The sequence below is a fragment of the Bubalus bubalis genome, chromosome 8 (genome assembly GCF_019923935.1).
Source record: "Bubalus bubalis isolate 160015118507 breed Murrah chromosome 8, NDDB_SH_1, whole genome shotgun sequence".
Taxonomy (NCBI): domain Eukaryota; kingdom Metazoa; phylum Chordata; class Mammalia; order Artiodactyla; family Bovidae; genus Bubalus; species Bubalus bubalis.
Genome location: NC_059164.1, coordinates 67826184 through 67847925, shown reverse-complemented (window position 1 = coordinate 67847925; position 21742 = coordinate 67826184). Strand labels below are relative to the sequence as shown.

Here is a 21742-nt window from a genome sequence, read left to right as displayed (position 1 = left end):
AACCAAGTGAGAAAAATCACAGGCTTGCCAAGAGGACATGTTTCCTCGGATGACTTGAGCAAAGAATACAGCTCGTTTTAGCCATTTCCTTTAGCACGGTCTGTGCAACACGTCTCCCACGGCCACCAGCTCAACCATCATCTGCCAACCACTTCCTCATGTCTACACCAGCAAGCTTCATTTTCACTGGTCGAGCTTCTCTGTGAGTGCAATGATAAAAGGTGCCCATTATGAAGAGTATGGCTTATCAGTGTATGTGGTCTAATTGTTACAGTGAAAATGTGGAGTTATTGTGGCTCAACAATTCCTTGTTTTTCATTTGCACATTCAGGTACTCTCTCTGATGCCAGCTCAGGACACACACTTTGCTTTATGTTTACTGCACAATGTATTCCTGAAAGAGTGTGTTAGGCGTGCAGTTTTCTTTTGCCCCGTGCTTCACTTCTACCTTGATTCTGGTCACGGATGATGGGCGGAAGGATGACAGTGCTCTCCCACATCTATCCCGACTGCCTATCCTGCCTGTAGATGGCACAAAATGGCTCAGAAGGCCAGCCTTTCTATTTACATGTTCTTATTTATTGGCTGTTGCCCAAGATTCTCTTTTTATTACCCGCTCCAGAATGAACTGCAAGCTTCAGCTAAACATACTTTCACACCACTTCCCGCTTTAATCACAGCAAATATTTGAAATCACAGACAGGCTTGGTAACTCCAAGTACAAGGATCCCATTACACAGCAAGTTAAATAGATGCCCAGCTTTACTGTTCCAACATTTAGTTTTGCTTCATCTGTTCTCCCAGATGAGCACTTCACTCATTCCTAAGTCTTCACATAAGGTTCTGCCAACACTGCTAGGATGTCTTTGTGCATTTAAACTGCTTGGTAACAACTAGAGTTTGCTGAAGCCTTGCCAACCGGACTTTCTGGGTATACCTCTTAGAAAGCAAAGCGATTTGGGCATTAGGAAGAAGGCCTATGTACCCAAGCCATTTATTCCACAGAGAAGCAGTTAAGTTTAATGGTTAACAAGAACTACAGGGGACTTCCCTGGTGGTCCAGTGGTTAAGAAGCTGCCTGCAAATGCAAGAGACATGGGTTTGATCTCTGGTCTGGAAAGATCCCACATGCCGCAAATAAGTCCCTGCATCACAGCCACTGAAGCTCACGTGCCTAGAGCCCGTGCTCCGCAACGAGAGAAATCACCGCAACGAGGAGCCTGTGCACCACAACGAGAGAGCAGCCTGCACACAGCAGCAAAGACCCAGTGCAGCCACAAATAAATATTTTCTAAAAAACCCAAAGATGAAAAACTCACAGACAAGGTTTGAAACCCCACTTCACCACTTACTGGCTCTGTGCACACTTCTTATCATAGAGCTGCCTACTTTCCACAACTAAAAAACACAGGCACCGATATAACACCCACTCTATCTGGCAATCGTGAGGATTAAATAAGGTAAAGGCAGGGGCTATTTTTTGGTTGTTGAACTTTTGCCTTTAGGATGCTTCCATCACATACTCTTACTTTGGTTTGCTCAGACGTAACCAAAATAGAATCCTTCTCTTTCAAGAGTATACAGACTAACTGGAAAATAAATTACTGACTTGAAAACACTTAAAAATCACTACACTTACTGCTTACAAATTTTAAAAATTAAGAATTTCTTAAAAAAAAAAAACCAAAAAAATTAAGCAATAAGTGCTCTCTCTTGTTTTTATGGATATGTAACAATAGAATCAATACGCTATGAAAAAGGTTTATATCCCATTAGGAAATCTCATATACCTCACTGAATAGGACTGTACATTAAAACTTGTGGTTTTTTTTTTTTTTAATCTCTTTATTTCTTTGGAATTCAAAGGCAACCTGCTGCTGCTAAATTGCTTCAGTCGTGTCCGACTCTGTGCGACCCCAGAGACGGCAGCTCACCAGGCTCCCCCGTCGCTGGGATTCTCCAGGCAAGAACACTGGAATGGGTTGCCATTTCCTTCTCCCAAAGGCAACATATCTTGCCATAAACATTCAAACATCACAGAATTATTTTTAATGTAAAGAGGAGAAGTTCCCATAGTCCTATCCCAACCATTGTTAGCTGCTGGGAAACACTCCAGATTGCATTTTTCTGTGCATTTTCTTTACCAACTTAAAATAAATAAATAAATAAATATATATGATTGTAAATTGTTTTGTTTTGTTTTTTCTTTTAAATTCAGCATCCTGGACATCCTTTTAGGTCAGTACATGTGGATCTACTCAATGGCTTTAAATAGGATGAAAAGTGAAAGTCTAGTGAAACTGAAAATCGCTCAGTTGTGTGCAACTCTTTGTGACCCCAAGGACTACACAGTCCATGGAAGTCTCCAGCCAGAATATTGGAGTGGGTAGCTGTTCCCTTCTCTAGGGGATCTTCCCAACCCAGGTCTCCTGCATTGCAGGGCAGATTCTCTACCAGCTGAGCCACCAGGGAAGCCCTTAAATAGGATGGACACACTCAACTGACTGAACCAATCTCATACTGAAGAGCATTTTTGGTTATTTTCAGGTTTTTCCATCACAAACACTTTCACTGACAAATTCTTAGCAGATTCACAGCCTGAACTATTCTCTGGACATTTAAGAAAGTTTCTTCCAAGTTTCACCATTATCCTCTGGAAAGGCCACATGCATCCTCAAGTGAACTTTGCTATTTTATGTCTTTCTCTCTTCAGGAAGTTTAGGTTACAGTGTCCGTAGGAACATGGTTTGTTTTGTTCTAACTTTTCAACATTCTCTCTCCTGTGAAATAAATACAAAAAACCAGGGCATCGGTATTTATGTTACAATGCTCTGAAAACCTGGCTCTGTCCTGGCCCTTTCATCCATTCAGCAGTTCCATTCAGCAGTTCTGTGCTCTGCGGCAGTTTCTGTGGAGGTTCAGCGCCTACTAAACTCAGCTTCACCCCGCACTGGTGCTACAGCCTTAGGTACGTTACTTTTCTCTGGGCCTCAGATACTTCATCTCTGAAATGGGGATAATACAGAGGTGAGGATTACATGAATTAACACAATGCACAGTGCTCTGAGCAGTGCCTGGCGGTATGCGTCCCATTAACTGCAGCCATATTGTTAACGGTTGTGCGGTTGCCTTTAAAGATTCTATTTTAAAGACCTGAAAACACTGATTTCTGCCCCTATGTGGGGAGCATTTCTCACTCTTGTTTTTGTAACAGCATTCTGCCTCTTTCATCTCCATGGTTGTTTAACTGGAACCCAGATGCTTGGGCTGTATCTCTCAAACACCCCTAGTGATGCAAAGCCAGGGAGCGGCTGGCCTTGCAATTCAGCTGGAGGAGCACGGAGCAGACCTTTCCACTCCAGAATAACTAACGAAATGCGACAGTTAAGAGATTCATTACCTGGGGGCCTTGGGAGCTACTTGGTTATCAGGAATTCACTGCTTAAAATACTAAGATTCCTGGGATGAAGAACATCCTTTAGTTATCAGCTCTCAGCTTAGCCAAGATGAGCTGACAGGGAGCTAAGCCAAAACAGGTGGAAGTAATGACCCCAGGGATGGGGAAAGGCAGAACTGGGTGAGAAACAGCCTAGAAGCCTGGGACGGGCAGGGTGGGGGGTGGGGGAGAGGGGGCAGGGGGCAGAGCAGGACAGGAGAGAGAGCCTCAGCTACATTCTAAGGTGAAACTCCCAGGTTCTGCCTCTGCCCACAACATGCTGAGAGCACCAAGCCAGGCTTAGGGGGCCCCTGGATCCAGAGAGCAGGGGACAAACCCGGAGTAGATGGCCCTGTGTCCTGTCCTGCCAGCCAGGTAACCATAGCCTCGGGCCTATTTCCTCCTCCCTCGAAAGGCAATTTCAGTCCTGAGCAGCTTCAGACAAGAAATAAAGGTAGCCTTTTAAAGTGGGATGATCCTGCAGGCAACGCCACAGGCTAATTGCCACCTTGCCATCAGCCACTCTGACACGTTTTCTTACATCTGGCCCTCACCAGAGCAGCCTGGGTTTACTTACTCATTGGCCTGGCTCCCAACTTCATGAGAAACTCAGTGAGGATTCAGATCTGTGTTCATCCCTGGATTCCCATCATGCGTCTATACACCATGTTTATGAAGACAGATAGATTAGAACTGGGGGCTCAGTTATTCTACATGTCTCTAATTAATCCTGTCACTTTCTAGCTAAGGTTGAAAGCCTGATCTGCGGCCACCATGGACAATGAGGAGGGTTTAAGGATGAAGGCTGATGGGAAGGTCTGAATGCAGGTGTGGTCGGGACCCCCACTGTGACAGCACCCAGCAGCTCTGTCTCGTGGGAAGAAGGGAGGCTGCCTTCTGCCACTTTACCCTGCTGCCCACCTGTGCTCTCGTCTGTTTGCAACACCAGGCCTAAGAGTGTTATGCCCTCTTTGTGTCGCTGAAAATGAACCCCGAACACAAGGTCCTCTTGAGGGTTTGTATTTGCTAAGTTCCCTAGAAAGGCTGGGAATAAGGCGACAAATCTTTGCCGTGGCTAACCAAACGCCCGCACACCTTCCACAGGGCCTGCTCTTCTGCTTCCCCTCGTAGCCAGCCTCCCTCTCGCTGACTCCCGACGTCTGGATATTGAAAACACCCTCAGCCTGGTTCCCTCACTCTTTTATGTGCCTTTTCTGTGAGCTGGGACCCACCTCAGCGTCCCTGCCTCAGCCCAGTCCGCTGTATTTCTACAGCCTGTGTTTCTAATACACAGCAGAGCATTGCCAGTAGCCCTGTCCTGGGCGTCCCCCTCCATCCTTCTGCAGAGAAGGACCGCAAGCACAACTGAGCTTAACCTAAGCTCTCTGATGATGGTGGTGGCTTGGCTGAAATCCCTCAAGTCTAACGGCAGCACGGTCGGTCATGCCAACGATGGTCCACGGCAGCCACTGGCTGCTGGTCCTCGGGTGGGGGCAGGATCTCGCTGGGGCTGCCTTGGTGTAGGGTTTTCCACCAATGCAGCAGCCCTTGAAATTAATTTGCTATTAAAATTTAAGCCTCTCAGTCTGATAAACAAACTGCACATTTGCTGTGGATTCTGTATCTGACCTTTTACACTGGTTTTGTCAACAAAATTTACTGTATTCATAAATACTAATGTTCTCATTTGGTTCGCTATCTTTAGTATACTGTAAATTATCAGCAAGTACATAAATGTCTTGGCCTGGTAATATAGTGGCCTGAAATGACTTCCTTTTTCCTTTAAAGATGTTGCATGTTTTAATGGTAGGTGTTTCTAATTAACTTGAAGTGCCATAAAATGCCCATGTATGAATCAAAGACAAGTGAGTTGCATTAAATTAAAAGTGCAGTATCTGACTAATGCTAACAAATTAGGCATGCCTTCAAGATGCACGATTTCTCTGTTTGGAGTTGTCACCTTATTAATGCAGGAATATCAAGGCTCCTAGAGCAGCCGCGCCAAACGAGCCTTTCAAAATTAATATCTTTGGCAATCAATTAGGAACACGGTTTCAAGCTTTAAAAAGACTTCCACTCGGGCATCTTCACAGAGCACCCTCTTTGTGCTTCCTTCATAAATGAGCTCGATTTGGGGATCTGATCTTTTTGCCAATATAAGACCAAATGAGCACTGTAAATATTGAAATCAAATGTTACTACTTGGCCTAATTTTCTTTCAGCCTGCAGTTAATCTTTATTCAGCCTTAATGAGTATTTATTGTGTGACCCTGACAGCTTGCTACTGCTGTGATAAATTATCTGACTCAAGTCCGATTAAAAATGCAACCCTGAGTGCTAATTATCTCAACAGACCTGCTTAATAATAGCATTTCTTGTCAATTATGGAATCTCAGCATGGGTGTCAATAGGAACAAATGCCCAAGCCTACCTTCGATGCTGACTTCCCATAATGCCCTTTTACTTGCCATATGTAAATCAGAGCGCTTTGTACCTGTGGTGACCCTTTATTAGCAAACTGTCAAAATGATAAAACTAGCCACAGCAAAACTCCCACCACCATACAATTAGGGGCTACAGTTTAGGACAACAGGAGGTCAATCAGACAGAGCTAATTATGATGCATCTTACTTATGGCCTGTCCAGCAGGAAGAATTAGCTGTTTTTTGAAATTTATGCGAGGTTAAGCATGGCCCACAGGAGGGAAGCTACTGGAAAGTCGGGACTGGGGAGGTGGAGGCAGAGAATTACACAATTTGTTTTCTACAGTTGTGCAGGGTGTCTGGAATTAGATCTGAGTTCAATTTCAACTCCGTCACCTACCTGCTGTGACTTGGAAAAAATCACTTCAACTGAAAAATGGAGCCAACACCATCTACCTCATTGACTGGGGGCTGGGGTAAGGATTAAGAGGTAACAAGTATAGAGACACCGAGCAAGGTCCAATCACATGGTGGGTGATGAATATCCATTTACTTTGTCCTGTTTGCTTTTCTTCCCATGACCAAGGTAACAGATAGTAACAATAGCGACAAGTAACATTTAAAATGACACTCTCCCTAAATGCCCTGCACGATGTCTTACATGTACCTGTCATTTAATCTTCTTCCTTTACCACAGTCAGAATTGAGGAGAATAATAGGGATGCAACATACGGTGTGGGGCATACAGTCAAGAATATTGGGGTAACTTGGGCTGATGACTTGTGGGGTGATCATTTCACAGTGTGTATGATGTCACTTTCTTGTACACATGAAACTAATATAATATTGTATGTCAATTTATGTCAATTAAAAAAGAAGAGCTGTGGCTATCCCCATTGATCATTTAGTACAGTCTCCTGTTTATAGGGAGAAATGCCTTGAACTATTCAAAACCGAAGATGAAAAGCTCCCAAAGATTATCTCAGACAAACACTTTCAACCTACCCTGGCTGAAAAGTCAGAGTAGCACCGACTGAACTGAGCATTTACTCCGGGCCAGTCACTGTGGGGAGTGCTTCCCTTTGTTTAATTCACATAATGTCCCTCTCAACAGCTTCCCTTTGGGGACTGGGAAACAGGGTAAGAGAGGTGAGATGACTCGCCCCACATCCAGTAACTGACAGGTTTCAGAGCCCAGGCCTAAGCTGAGAGTCAAAGTCCCCACATCCCCAAACAGGAGGAGCCCGGATGCAGTTTATGTTCCTCGACAAAGGCTTTCAGTAGAGAGGACGGGAGAGGCTGACACCAGCCAGAGCATGTTACACTACACCGTTATGTGGCAATTTAATTATAAGGAACAATAAATAATATGTGCCTTTTTGGTTCTCTGCAGTGACAAACCACAGAGTCGCAGGGCAGGGATCCCGTCAGGAGACACCAGCTCAGTCTCTTCAGGGGGGCAGGGGTGCCGGGGAGCAATGTGAGAGGAGTTACTGTTTCATCACATGACTTCAAGCATCTGCAGCCTCAGTCGGTAATTTTGGGGGTCACAAGCCTCCCCTCTCCTGGCTTTTATGACTCCAGGGAGGCTTGCTCTTTCGAGGAGAAAAGTCATCACTGTTCAACTGGCCACGTCACCGCCTTCTTGCCTTACCTGCCTGCCCTTCCCAGGCTGACCTCCCAGGAGCCTGGAGCCATGCAGGGGTTTCTGAGCACAACCTGAAACAACTTTCTTAAAATAGGCTCTGACATTCCCCAGATTAGAAGGCACTATCAAGGTCAACCCCTACTGAAATACAGATGCTCACGTTCCCTACATCTGGACTATGTGGTCTGTGTGGAGGGGACAGAGAACCTGCCCTGTTGTTACGTGAGGGGCCAAGTGATGTCTCCCTGTGGCCACACCCAGGGCTGGCGTGCTTGGGAGCATCCAGGGCTGTGGGAAACAGTGCCGAGAAAGAAAGGCGGTGTCAGGCCTCACCGCGCCAGAGGCTGTGCGGCTGGCCGGCTAATGAGGCCCAGATGAGGGTCTCGGGGCGACAGATCCGGGGAGATGCAAGAAAGGAATGCGATCATTTCCTTCTGAAATGTGTTCCTTCTTCCCCAACACCTCGGCCCTGTTTCATTACTTCCTTCGCAGATGATCTCAAATTAGGAAGCCAATCTTTCCCCTCGATAGGATGCCAAGTTAGTGCCATGAGGGCGTAAATCAAGTGTTTCATCAATACTGCGTGGGCTAATTTACTTTCCAGCTCTTGACACCAGCGTTCACTGTTTCCCCATAAAGTAAGCATGCCCACATTTTCTTTGATGAGTTGCAGCTAATTGTCATTTGGGGTGAGATACAAAGCTCTTCCTCTAAGGTGCTGGTTGAGGCTTAATATGTTCCACAGAGATACATGGTGGCCTTGTTTGCCACTTCCTAAAGCTTCTCATCATCCTGTTCTGTCCACGTAAACCCAATTTCAGTTGAGAATAAAACCTCCCCGGGCTTAAGTCTGTCTCCTGATTGTCACATGTCCTGTGATACCTACAACACCATGCAATGTTGATGCGGAAACTGGAGAAAGAAATGGCAACCCACTCCAGCATTCTTGCTGGGAAATCCCATGGACAGAGAAGCCTGGTGGGCTATAGTCCCTGGGGTCGCAAAGAGTCAGACACAACTTAGTGACTAAACAACAACTATGACGCCATGCGAGGTTGATGTGGAAATTACTGTGCACCTCTTCTCTCCTCAGGGTGTCCTTAACATCCATTCAAATGTCACACAAAGTTTTGCAGGAACTACGGAAACATATCCGCTGCAGACAAGTTTAGCATGAAAGTTACTGCCCCTGTGGGCAGAGTCCTATGCTCTGGTACCATTAAACTCCCTCTGAACACTCCAAAGAGAAGTAAATCTTTTCAAACACATTAGTAATAAGGAATGCAAGATATGTGCCCAGTGTACTCATGGAGTCCTACTTGCATCCTCTGAATTCCAAACTACTCTATGCATGAGTCCAGTTCAATAGAAGTATGGCCCGAAGGCCAAGTCCACAGTGCCTGAGGTTTAAACAGGCCTCTCCTTGCCTGCAGACCAATCCCTTAATCTTCTGGGTATCCGGCCATTTGCCATTTGGCTTCTTATTTTGAAGGATATGCCTGTCGACACAATTCTACTGAAAAATCAAGTAATCTGACAAACAAACTGTGACTTATGCGGTGGACTCTCATTTGTTTTGTATGTGGATGCCAGATTTGAGCTGCTATTATCAATTTTTTCATTTTATAATGATGACCACATCTTAAAAATTAATTACGCCTGCTATTTGTTTCATAGGCCTGGTCTCAGGCCAACAATATAGTTTCTTGAATTTGCGTGAAACATATGGACGCAGGATTTCATTTATGGTTTTTGGTAAAGTCACGTTCTTCCAAAAATCGTGCATGGGTCACATGAGAATCTTGGGTGCTGTCATTTGCCTGAAGCTGTTTCCATTAGCAACGACATTCATAACAACACATGTCAGCAGTTAGCGCCCCAGCAGAGTGAATACAGCCAGCCCCAGGGAGCTTCATTTCTATTTTGGGGCCTCGCTGTCCTTCCAAGGGGCAGAAAAAGCTTTTGGAGAATTTGTATCCACAGGAAGAAACCCCTTGCCTAGTTTCTGTTTCTCCAAACCACACTTTTTTTGGGGGAACCCTATCGATAATTAACTATGAGGTTATTACATTTTGGATTTCAAGAAATAATCTATGATACCTCCCCTTTTTGCATTATCACCTTAAAACTATCACAAGACCTAAAAGAAACCAGTCCTTCCATCTCAGATTTTTGGAGGATGTGTTTGAGAATCCATTTTGGTACTTCTGGGGCACTGAGTTATATATTAAAAAAAAAAGCTTTTTTAAAAAATCTTTTTGAATCAGAGCTTAAATACACAGCTGTTGGGCACAGTGTTTGAAGACAAAGGAAAATAAGAAGATATTATTTCAAACAACTGAGTGTGTGGGCACTGGCTTTATACAAAGTTATGATGGTGCTTGTACATAAAATAGTGTTGAAGCCTAGTGGGCGAGCCATTCCTGCCACTCATTTTCTGGATTGTGTAAGCGCTCTCCTGATGATCCCCACTGAGCTCCTACGCAGTGTCTCCCAACTTCCGGCTTTGAAGGAAATCAGCTGGGCCCTCTGCACCTCCCCTTTCAGCCTCAGGGCCTGTGGCTCCTGTAAGTCAGACCTTTTCAGCAATTCTTTCTCCCCCTCTCAGAAATTACCATCATTTCCCCAACCAGGTCTGTTATACCGGTCAGTTTTTTAATGGTTATTTTAGTCCCTCCAGACCAACACATCTCAGATGCCTGGTCCATCACAGAGCCCTGGCTAGGGGTCCTCAGGATCAGCAGTCAGTATGGCCTGGACCCTTGTTGGAAATGGAGACTCTGGACTCCAGTCCAGACCTATATGGTATGCATGTAGTTTAGGTTTGAGAAGCACTGGTCTGGAACTGATAGACCTTTCTGGAAAGTGATTTCTCAGACTTTACTACTCATCAAGGAATCTGGGGCAGTCCTCGGAATACCAGCAAATTCCACCTTTCAAAATCTCACAGGTGGTGTGTTCATTTACTTGGTGAACAAGGAGCTATGTCTACATCTAAAGTAAAATTAGTCCTTCTGTCCGGAAGGGAAGTTAAGTTTTTTAGTTCCTACACACACGGAATAAGGATCAATATGCAACTACAAAGGCACTTTGGGATCCTGCAGCGACTCCTCTTCAGCATCAGCTGGCAGGGACCAGGAGGCAGCTGCCTCTGTTTTACTTGAAGTAGTTCTATTGGAAAGAAGAGGTGAAGAGTCTCCAGGGGTCCCCGAATGACCAGCTAAGTCTCCTTGAGAAAGTGGAGTTCTCAATGTTTCCTAAAGCCAGGTAGGAAGACTGGAACACACAGGCCTGGGCTGCATGTCATTCCTTTAGTCAAGGCCTCCTGAGGTCAGAACCTTGGATGTGTGCTTTCAGATCTCCCTAGATGACTCTGAGGGAGGGATGGGAGCCACTGTTCTAGGCCACTGAGTGTCTCCAAAGGTGGCCTGAATGTTGTTGCTGTTTAGCCTCCATCACAAAGATTTAAGGACTTTCCTGGAGGCTCAGATGGTAAAGAATCTACCTGCAACACAGGAGACCCGGGTTTGATCCCAGGGTCAGGAAGATCCCCTGGAGAAGGGAATGGCTATCCATTCCAGTATTTTTGCCTAGAGAATTCCATGGACAGAGAAGCCTGGAGGGCTATATATAGTCCATGGGACTGCAAAGAGTCGAACATGACTGAGAGACTAACACTAACACACACATACCCAGATTTATACACAGATTTAGGTGAGGTAGAATTGTGATTCCAAAGGCAAGAAGGGTTTTGTTGACTAAATGTCAGTCCTTGAGATTGTACTATATGCTTAGTAAGCTATGTTGGTTTATTTATTATGCCAGTAAGTGTGGACAGAATATCCCTTTAATTCATAAATATGTGCTACCAACAAGTGCCACTAACCTAAGAGGGGAAAAAAGAATTCAGAATATTCTGGGTAGCCATGCTATCTATGCCCACTGCATTTAATCAGAAATGGTTCTGCATCTTTTGCTTTCCGGAAAATTTGGTTAAACTCTAGATCATTTGAGAGTGGAATCCCCAAACTGTTTTCCCTCTCTGAGGTGAAAAGAAAAGCCTTACGTTGGTTATATGTGCTGTGTTACCTAATAAAGCAAGTGATACTATGCATTTTGATTATCTTTAGAGAGTCTACATTTTTCTTGCTTTCTAGTAGGGTAGATTACTTCATCACTATGCCTGAGGATGTGCAAATGTCATACACTTGCAAAAACAGTTTTAAATGCTTTCAAATGCTTCCAAGATTAGAATAATTGTCTTGTGTTATTTTGCTCTCTGTTGACAGTTCAATTTCATTTCATCACAGGATGTACTCTTTCTGTAATGAATTTATAACTGCTACATCATAGTAATTGCCCATAAAGAACACAATAGGAACAATTAGTTTCCTAAAAATCTACCCCTCATAGTAACTATTTTTTGTTTTTCATATTTGTGCCTCATAAGAGCTTCTGCTCCTTTCATATGAATCTGTTTTAATACAGCATTGATTTCTTGACATTTCATGTAACTTAGTCAAGTCCACACTTTGATCCTTTTGATCTGTGATGATCTTTAAAGTAATGAAACAAAAAACTATAAAATTCTAAATGTAGCAAATTTACTCTCTTTTCTCCCAGCTCCTTCTATTTGGTTATTTACATCACTGGTGACATATGGTGATAAATTGCCATTACCATCCACTCTTCACTGTGGATCAAAGCCTTGGAATGCTTGATGAAAATTTATTAGGCCTCTGACCACTGGTTCCCACCTGGCCACTCACAGTACCCATCGCCAGCGCTGCCTTGGGCTGGAGACGGAGGTTCTGATGACTAACAGCTGGGCATCTCAGCTGGCCAACCCTGCTTCTACCCTCCAGGACTGACCTCCACTTGCCTTCCTATTTCTCTTTCCTCATCTTGCCTAAGCCAACCTGCACTACAGGTTGCCAAGGATACCAAAAAGCCTGGGAGAATGTGGGGGGCGGGTGTGGCTCACAGAGGCCTTCCCGCTGGTAACAGTGACTGGTGCTGCTCTGCTGGTGGGCAACAGGCAGCTCGCTGATGTAGGATAGTGGGCAACTAAGGGGACCTGGGGAGGCTGGGCAAAGAGAGCAACTCTCTGAGGGGCTTTACAGGGCAGTTTATAAGATGCAGGGGTGTTAACATCTGTGCTCCATTTTGGGCATTTTACTTACTGTTTCTTGCCTTGATGCTTCAGCTGTTTACCACAAAGTGAAGTTGCTCAGCCGTGTCCGACTCTTTGTGACCTCATGGACTGTAGCCTACCAGGCTCCTCTGTCCATGGGATTTTCCAGGCAAGAGTACTGGAGTGGGTTGCCATTTCTTTCTCCAGGGGCTCTTTCCGACCCAGGGATCGAACCCAGGTCTCCTGCATTGCAGGCAGATGCTTTTACTGTCTCAGCCACCAGGGAATCCCAACAAAGACATCTTTTACCACAAAGATAGTCAAATAAAAACTATATACTGGTTATTTGCTAAAATTTATACAGAAGGCAGCTGTTTCATTTTTTCCCCTCACAGAAGTCTCATCTAGTCAAACAAATTTGTCAATAAATATTACAATCTTCAAGGTGCAAATGAAGCACTTTTTTCTACATTAACTTTTCCCATGACGTCACAAGGCCTATGGAAAAAGAACCCAAGCAGAATCTTAGTGAGGGTCTCTAATGACCTCTGGAGTGATGGCTTAGCATCCGCATATGCTTGTATTGTCAAGGGGTTGGAATGAGCAAAAATGTCCCATTTAAAAAATATATTTATTTGGCTGTGTCACGCAGGATCTTTTGTTCCACCACATGGACTCTCTTACTGTGGTGCATGGAGTTTTGGAGTGAGCAGGCTCAGTAGCTGTGACGCCTGGGCTTAGCTACCCCATGGCATGTTGGAGTTTAGTTCCCGGACCAGGGATCTGAACCTGTGTCCCCCACACTGCATGGCCAACTCTTAACCACTGGACCAGCAGGCAAGTCCCCCAAATGTCCCATATTCTGAAGATAGGCTTCCAATAACATCAGAGCATTTATGGCCAATGAATACAGTGATGGTCTGTATATGCTGGTAATCTACAAGGGCTTGTAGATAGGTTCCTTTAACTTTCAAATTATGGAGGAATATAGCTCTGTCTTATTTATCAGTATAAATGAGATTATATTGATATTAATATTAACCAAGCTAGAGTCCTTCCTGCAAGCTATATCCCATCTTTTTGGTGATTACAAACAATAGAGCGACTCCTGGATTTAAAATACCATACTTGAAGGTAGTGGTTGACTTTGGGAGCTCTATTTTTGAAGATTTCTCGCCTAAACACACACCGTAATTGTGTCAGTGTTCTACCCTAGGCCAGCAATGAGAAAATTTGGTGATTAACATCATTAACTACCTGCCCTTAGAAGACATCCATTTTCAGAATAGCTGGGAGGCTATGACATTTGCTAAAAGGTGCACCCACAGATTTACAAGGCTAGATAAGAGGCTGTGTTCAATGGCCCTGTTGTCATTTGCAAAATATCCCATGAAGGGTGCTCCCTCCATCATTTACATCCTCTGATTCCTTATCTGGATTGTTACTCTTTGTTTCTCCCTCCCCCCATGAACTCTCCAACTCACAATCAGGAAAATTCTTCAGAACATTATTCCATATCAGGATTCTGGGAGGCTAGGGAGAACTTGGAAGGAAGGGGGTTTTTATACAAAGCAATTCTCTACAGAAACATCCTGGCTGATCCTCGACTGCCATGATCTTTTGGCTACTTGTACCCACCTGCCACTGCAGACTTTTTTCCTCCTTTCCCCTCATTGATAGCCGAGATCCCCCTACTGCTGGCTTTCAAAATGCATGGTAAGTCCCAGGATCTGAATTACACATGGGAAAATGCTACCGTGCTTTCAGTGGGAGGCCCATCTTTGCCGCATGGGTCTCGACCTATAAAATGGCTCTTGTGGTCGTTTTAACATTCTGCCTGCTTGCCAATGCCAGTCTTAAAGAAGCTCCACCTCACAGCTCTGCCAGCTTCATAGAATGTATGTCAGGAACCTCAAGCTTCCTCTTCAGATTCAGGCAAAACTCTTTCCCTATTGCCTCCTCCACTCCAACTTATAAATGTCCCAGGATTCCTGGTTGTAGGATCCCTTCCTGTTTACTGGGCACTCAGGGTCTGACGTATGTTAGAGGCACTTCCCTGCTCTCCGAGACACTTCTGACACAGCCTCACCACCCCCTACTCCAACCCTCTTTGTTAGACACCAGAGTCCATTCGAGTTTCACAGACATCTGTTAACATTCTCAAGGCTCCAGCCTTCACGGTACCATCATGAGCATAGCGAATGAGATTATGTATACCAAAACGCTTTATAATCTGTCAAGTACTACAGGAGTGGTTTCTTGGGTCAGCCAGATTTCAGAATGTAAGACTTTTTTTTTTTGTAGAGTTGTTGAGCCTATCCAGTTTGAAGTCACAGGACACCCAGATGCCACCCAAGACAAATGACAGTGGATCATCTGCAGAATGATATGCAAAGCTGCCTCATTTTCAAGATGGTCTAGTGTCTTTAGCTATGTTTGGAGCCATCTCCTTGGAACTCCATGCCTCCCAAGAGGGGCTGGGATTGTCCTGTAACCCCAACTAGTGCGGTGAAAAATACATCTATGCAAGACTATCCACGAATGGCCACTATAGTGCTCATCGGAGGTTTAAGTCTAGGTTGGCATACTTTTTTACTAACAAATGGCCTTTTTATAATAATAGCCTCAACATCAATAGCCAATCAATCTACAGGAATTGAAAACTACAGCTCAAACATTGGGCTGGTGTTTATGAAGCCATTCTAACTTCGAACCAACCTCAGTTAACAAAACTTGAATTCTGTATTGTCCTACTGAGTACTCACTATGTGCTATGAACGATACTTCATTTAATCTGGTCCTTGGCCTGCAAGACACTGCACAGAACTACACCCAGTAGTCATCACTATGGTGGTAGCAGTTTAGTCGCTAAGTCATGTCCAATTCTTGCAACCCCATGGTCTGTAGCCCGCCAGGCTCCTCTGGGATTCTTCAGACAAGAATACTGGAGTGGGTTGCCATTTCCTTCTCCAGGGGATCTTCCTGACCCAGGGATAGAACCCAGGTCTCCCACATTGCAGGCAGATTCTTTACCAACTGAGCTACAAGGGAAGCCCATACATTAATTATACCAAAGTCAATGATAGGGTGACAATAATTACAAAATCAATGCAATAATAAGATTCTATTAAAAATGCACTGATGGCAATAAACAGTCTGAACTTCAATCACAGAAAAGATAAATCTCTTGAATTCAAGACAACTCATCCTTTCTCTTCTAATTTTCTGCACATGTAAAATTAGGCTACTACATTTTCCTTTAAAAATGGTGTTTAAATTAATGTTTGTATGTGTTCTATAACCTTGCCCATTCTTTTATGACAGTAAGCTACCTAAATCAGACTATTTCCATTTACACATCTGACTCAGGAAGCTTGGCTCAGCGCCTGGTACACTGTAAGGGCTCAATAAACAGTTGTTTTTCTTAAGCGTATCTTCTTTGTTTAAATATGCTCTTTCATTTTAATCTGGGTGTGATAACTTCTGTGTAAGAATACTATTCTAGTTCACGCTTTGATGTCTCATAAGGGTTTTTACCCTGCATTCCTGAGCTCTGCTAAGCCCTAAGAATACTATTACCCTAATAAAATATCAAAGTCTCTATTTAAAAGTGCAATTTTTCCCAGGTTCTAGAGCATTTGCTACCACAGTACATGAAAATAAAAACAAAAGCACAAATTTGAGATGCTAATGCATAAGCTGTTTGCTTACTTTTCTGATTCTGGTCATCTTCTGTGGGCAACCGTGCTTGCTTTGTCTCTACAAAAATCTAAATGTGCCCATTTCTGCATAATGAATTACTTCATTCTGCAAACATTCCGAATCCCAATATTCAAGTTTCTCAAGAAATGCTCGTAGAATGAAAAACTGGGGAATGATGAGGCAAGAGGGGTGGGCGTTCAAAGCAACTACATTGCCAGCAGTTCAACATAAGAATGGGTTTGCGGCTCAGTTCTTGCGGTATAACTATGAGTAAGAAAATATCGTCCGCCTTCAAGGAGCTCCAGGTCTAGTGAGGAAGGCAGGTAAACATAATCACTGCACTCAAGAGGGAAGCAGCCCTTAGCACAGAAGAGTTATAAACTGTAAGTGTGGGAGGGTTCAGTGAAGTCTTTTGGGAGAAGGTGGGTTTTGAGGAATCAACCGGAGTTTGTCAGATAGAAAGGGGGAATCAGGGCATTGATCTCGGCACCCAGTGAAATGGTTCCTATGCTTTACTTGTGTCACCAATCCAGGAAGGGGCCCCTTCCCACTTTCCCTAAGATTAGGGTTTGCCAACACCGATAGGACCATGAGCACAGAATTACACTCTAATCCACTGATTCTCTGTTACATTCTTTCGCAGGTCCCGTAAGTAAAACCAACAGCTGAAATACAGATCTGGCTAAGAGAAATCAAATCCCCTTAGGCCTTCCCAAAGTGGCAGAGCTTTAACTGGGAGTGGAGCTGTCTCTCTGGACTGTGAATCACTGAGGAAAAGGAACTAGAGCGAGCTGTAAGCAGCCACGGGGCTGGGAGAGCTACATGACAAGCATGCTCCTTTTTGATTAAAATCAGATGGTATCAACTTTAGTCTGTTTTCTTCTCTTTATAAGCACGGATGCAGAAGTGCATTTAACGCATGTTTAAAACGTGTTCAGGAAAAAACACATTATGATATCCTTATTCTTATAAGAGTATAAGCATGGTAGGGATTTGAAGGCACCTGCTATTAATATTCAATATAAATCTTACCTATTTGATCCCTTAAATGTTACCAAATGGAACCACATCCTGATCAACAGAGGACTTCATAATATTAAACAAAATCATCTTTAGCACAGAAGGGGGAAAAAAAAGCACAGCTTCTTTTTGTGGCTCTGAAGGCAGTAGCATGGGATATTAGTTACAGTATTAGCACAATCCTGAGCTTACTTTATTTTAAAAGCATGGAACAAATATTTGATGATGCCTCAAGTTCTACCAAACTCAAGTTTTTCCAGCTGGCAAGCCACAGTCTGCAAAGTTAAGTCATACAAGGCCATATAGCCCCATGTACTAAAATACTCCCTGCCAACGGGTCATTTTTCAAGCCCCTCTAATCCCACATGTAGGTGGATAAATTTTAAGCTTGAACAACATTTTCAGGTGTGGGCTTTGTGTTAACTTCAGCCAAGAGGTAAAAACTGTCCAAACCTAATTCTGGCATTCATTTGGAAGGTTAACATTTGAGATTAAAATTTATGTGCATAAAAAGGATTTACAAACTCAAAGGTGAACCGAAAATGTGCTGTTTTAGTCACCAAGGCAAATGACAAATCCAGCCCTTTGACACTGCACTCAGCTCAAGTGCCTGCAGTTTATTGCAAGCTCAACTTTGAGGGTTGAGAGGGAAGGAGCAGGCTTCAAAAGCTTCTGTGGTTTGACTGGGGTGCCTGACCTCAGAACTGACCTAACCAGAAGGGTAAAGATCCCAGGAATCTTTAAATAAGGCTCTAATTAGGTGACATGTACATACACATCCATGTTGCTGTTGGCTAGGAGAACGGGGAGGATTAAAAAAGATGAATCTTAACTTGAACAACTAGAAAACAAATAGACTGAAACTGATGTTTAAAAGCTCATTACAGATCAGACCAAAAATCTGTTAAAATGAAATCCCACAAAAACATCCATTTAATTTATGGGCTGAATTTGTGAGAGGGCTTCCCAGGAGGCGCTAGTGGTAAAGAACCGGCCGGCCAAAGCAGGAGACACAGGCGATGCGGGTTCAATCCCTGGATTGAGAGGATCCCCTGGAGGAGGGCATGGCAACCCATTCCAGTATTCTTGCCTGGAGAATCCCATGGACAGAGGAGCCTGGCGGGCTACAGTCCATAGGGTCACAAAGAGTTGGACACAACTGAAGTAACTTAACATACACTCAGTGAAATGAATGCTGTTCCAATGACCTAGGGAGAAGACGGTTTGTCCTGGAGGATCATAACGCACTCAGCTTCTCAGCAGAGATGTCATCAGTGAAGCTACAGTGACAGTATTACCGCTGCCCCAGAGTGGTGAATAAGGTAGTACCCCCCGATGCTAGCTGCTGCGGCTGCTGGCTCTCAGAACCTCTAAATTCTGCCCTGCCCTGGTATCCTGCCAGGCCCCTATGGGCAGTGTGTGTGCTCACCCTCAGCTGGCCCCTCTCAGGCAAAGATGAGGCTTTAAATTTCTAACTGCTGACATCCTAGAAGCTCCTGACAGACATTCTTTGTCCCTCTGTTAGGAGTCCACCATAGGGGCCCACTCTTATAGCTCCTGTTGGTAAACACATTGGTCTGTGGGTGCCATCGTGTCTTCCCTGCTTCCCGTCATTGACTTCCCACCCCAGCTACTCTGCACAGCCTGGCTGGGGGTGGGTGAGGTCCCAGTGATTAAAGGCAGTGTTGACAAAGATGTCCCTGGAGAAGCTCAGTGTCCGCCGCCCTCTGTAGAGGGATGCTGGTCATGGGATGGGGCATGGTGGGCAGTGAGCATGACCACTGAATCCAGGGAATGCTTCTTTAGGATGGTGGCTTTTATGGGTTCTCCTTGTCTACCTGCAGTATCAATCCTGTCCTCCACCCCCCACCTCCTGCTCCAAGATGTCCAGCTTAATGACTCCAGCAATCTTCCACTGTCGTGACAGGTCAGCCAACATGTGAGGGCCAAATCCACTCAAAGAAAGGTGGTTTGGGGTGCTGAGCTGCCACGTATAAAAGTGACCACCATGTGGAAACTAAATGCATGAACTTGAGGCCTGAGGGTGGAGGACCAGACAGGCTCGGCTGCAATCTGTGAACAAGATCACTCTCTCAGCACCACGCCTGACTTTCTGGGCTCAAACAGGACTCTCTTAATTGACTTCTTCTAAATCCATGACAATTAAGGGGCTTGGCCAATAAATTCCTGTGGTTTGGCCTCCATACACTTCTTAAAACACATATTAGTCTTTTACATATTCAATGCCCGTCTCTGCCAGATTTGTGAAGTAATAGAAAAAAGCAGTAATAACTGAAACACATCCTTTGTAGCTCATATGAAAAGGAAGCCAACTGCGTTCCCTGAATTCAACATATATATATATATATATTTTTTTTTTTTTTTTAGAAAAAGAGATGTAATTTATATCATTTCATTTATAAGGGTGCTAAGTTAATGCTCTTGGCTGCTTTTGACAGAGACCTTTCCAATGGGCCTGGGATGATTTGTTTCCCTGAAACGCTTTCAGTACTCAAGGACTCTTAATTAGCTTGCTAGAGAGTGTTTTCCTGATGGACATTGCCTCCCCAAAGCCCCGTAAGTTTCCTGGCTTCTAAAAAAGAACAAGAAGGTGACTCAGATTCTTTGAGCTACAGGTTCTCTGTGGGTTAGGAACCAACTGTTGTTTTGTGAACCTGGGTGAGACTGCATTGGACAGGCTTCCTTTTCTACTCTCCGCCTCCTCCCCTCGTTCCTGCTCAGTGATTTGACTGCATTTTTCATTTTACAAATGATTGTGAGGGTGTCACTAAAAGGCGTGATTTTACATGAAAATGTCAACTTGAAATGGTACTAACACTTGAAGCCACGACTAGGAATGATTTTGCCTTAATTTAGCACTCCCTGAAAGCATTCTATAGTCAAATATGTGGGAAACCCCTAGGCTAACAAGGCTAATCAGGTATCTTTAATGAAAAAAAATTCTCAGAGTTTTAAAATTTATGTTGTGAACCTTTCAAGCTTGCATTATGAATAAGTAACTACAACATACACCATTTTCCAAACTTGCTTGACCATAAAATCTTTCTTCTGAAGAGTATCTCATGGGATGAGTGAAGACCTCATTTTGGGACATGCTCGCCTATTTGGGGAACTAATGGAGCACTGGAAGAATGAGCAGAAGAACTTGTGTTCTGACGGGGCAAGTGCATGTAGCGTGGATGGACCGAGAAAGGCCTTGAATCAGGCGCAGCAGATCTTAAAGGCACTGAGCAAGGACTAGAACCTTTATCTGGCTCTGAGAGCTGCCATGAAATCCAGTGTAGAAGGTGCTCTACTGGCTAACATGGTCCCCATCTGGATCTACTCACTACCTTTGGCATTCCCTTGAGAGCACACAACCAGTAAATCATGTAGAACAAGGTGTCTTCCGACTCTATCATTTCTCTCACTGATTCTGTCATGTGTCCCAAGATCCCTACCAAGATCAAGATCTTTGGGGTTATGATTCAGGCATTCAAAAAATAATTTAAAATGGAATGCTATCAGGGTGGGTAACATATTAATATGGCTGTGATTGTGCTTTTGTACCCTATAAATTCAGCTCAGTTGCTCAGTTGTGTCCAACTTTTTGCAACTCCATGGATTGCAGCGTACCAGGCCTCCCTGTCTATCACCCACTCCCAGAGTTTACGCAAACTCATGTCCATTGAGTTGGTGATGCCATCCAACCATCTTATCCTCTATCGTCCCCTTCTCCTCCCACCCTCAATTTTTCCCAACATCAGGGTCTTTTCAAATGAGTCAGTTCTTCGCTTCAGGTGGCCAAAGTATTGGAGTTTCAGCTTCAGCATCAGTCCTTCCAAGAGTATTCAGGACTGATATCCTTTAGGATGGACTGGTTGGATCTCCTTGCAGTCCAAGGGATGCTCAAGAGTCTTCTTCAACACCACAGTTCAAAAGCATCAATTCTTCGGTGCTCAACTTTCTTTCTAGTCCAACTCTCACATCCATACGTGACTACTGGAAAAACCATAGCTTTGACTAGATGGACCTTCATTGGCAAAGTAATGTCTCTGCTTTTTAACATGCATAGCTTTTCTTCCAAGGAGCAAGCGTCTTTTAATTTCATGGCTGTAGTCACCATCTGCAGTGATTTTGGAGCCCCCAAAAATAAAGTCTCTCACTGTTTCCATTGTTTCCCCATCTGTTTGCCATGAAGAGATGGGACTAGATACAATGATCTTAGTTTTCTGAACGTTGAGTTTTAAGCCAGCTTTATTTATCTGAGATCCCATCGAGTCAAGGCTGTACAAGAACAACGGCAAATCTCGCTTTTGAGTTTTAATAGAAATTAAGCCATTTGTGGATGGGAAGTGTGTGCCGATGATTCAGTTCTG

At 44.1% G+C, this 21742-nt stretch overlaps 1 protein-coding gene and 2 long non-coding RNA genes across 6 annotated transcripts in view; 1 reads left to right on the top strand and 2 right to left on the bottom strand.

Annotated features, from left to right (window-relative positions):
* Positions 1-21742, bottom strand: part of JAZF1 (JAZF zinc finger 1) — a 331823-nt gene that overhangs the window by 92547 nt on the left and 217534 nt on the right. The gene's annotated exons all lie outside the window — the stretch shown is intronic.
* On the bottom strand, positions 2175-21062 carry LOC123334746. Its single transcript, XR_006552841.2, has 2 exons — positions 4014-21062; positions 2175-3005 (listed from the first exon to the last, which is right to left on the bottom strand). It is a non-coding gene; the product is annotated as an uncharacterized LOC123334746 (long non-coding RNA).
* On the top strand, positions 3687-4632 carry LOC123334748. The gene is made up of 3 exons (XR_006552843.1): positions 3687-3811; positions 4181-4264; positions 4541-4632. It is a non-coding gene; the product is annotated as an uncharacterized LOC123334748 (long non-coding RNA).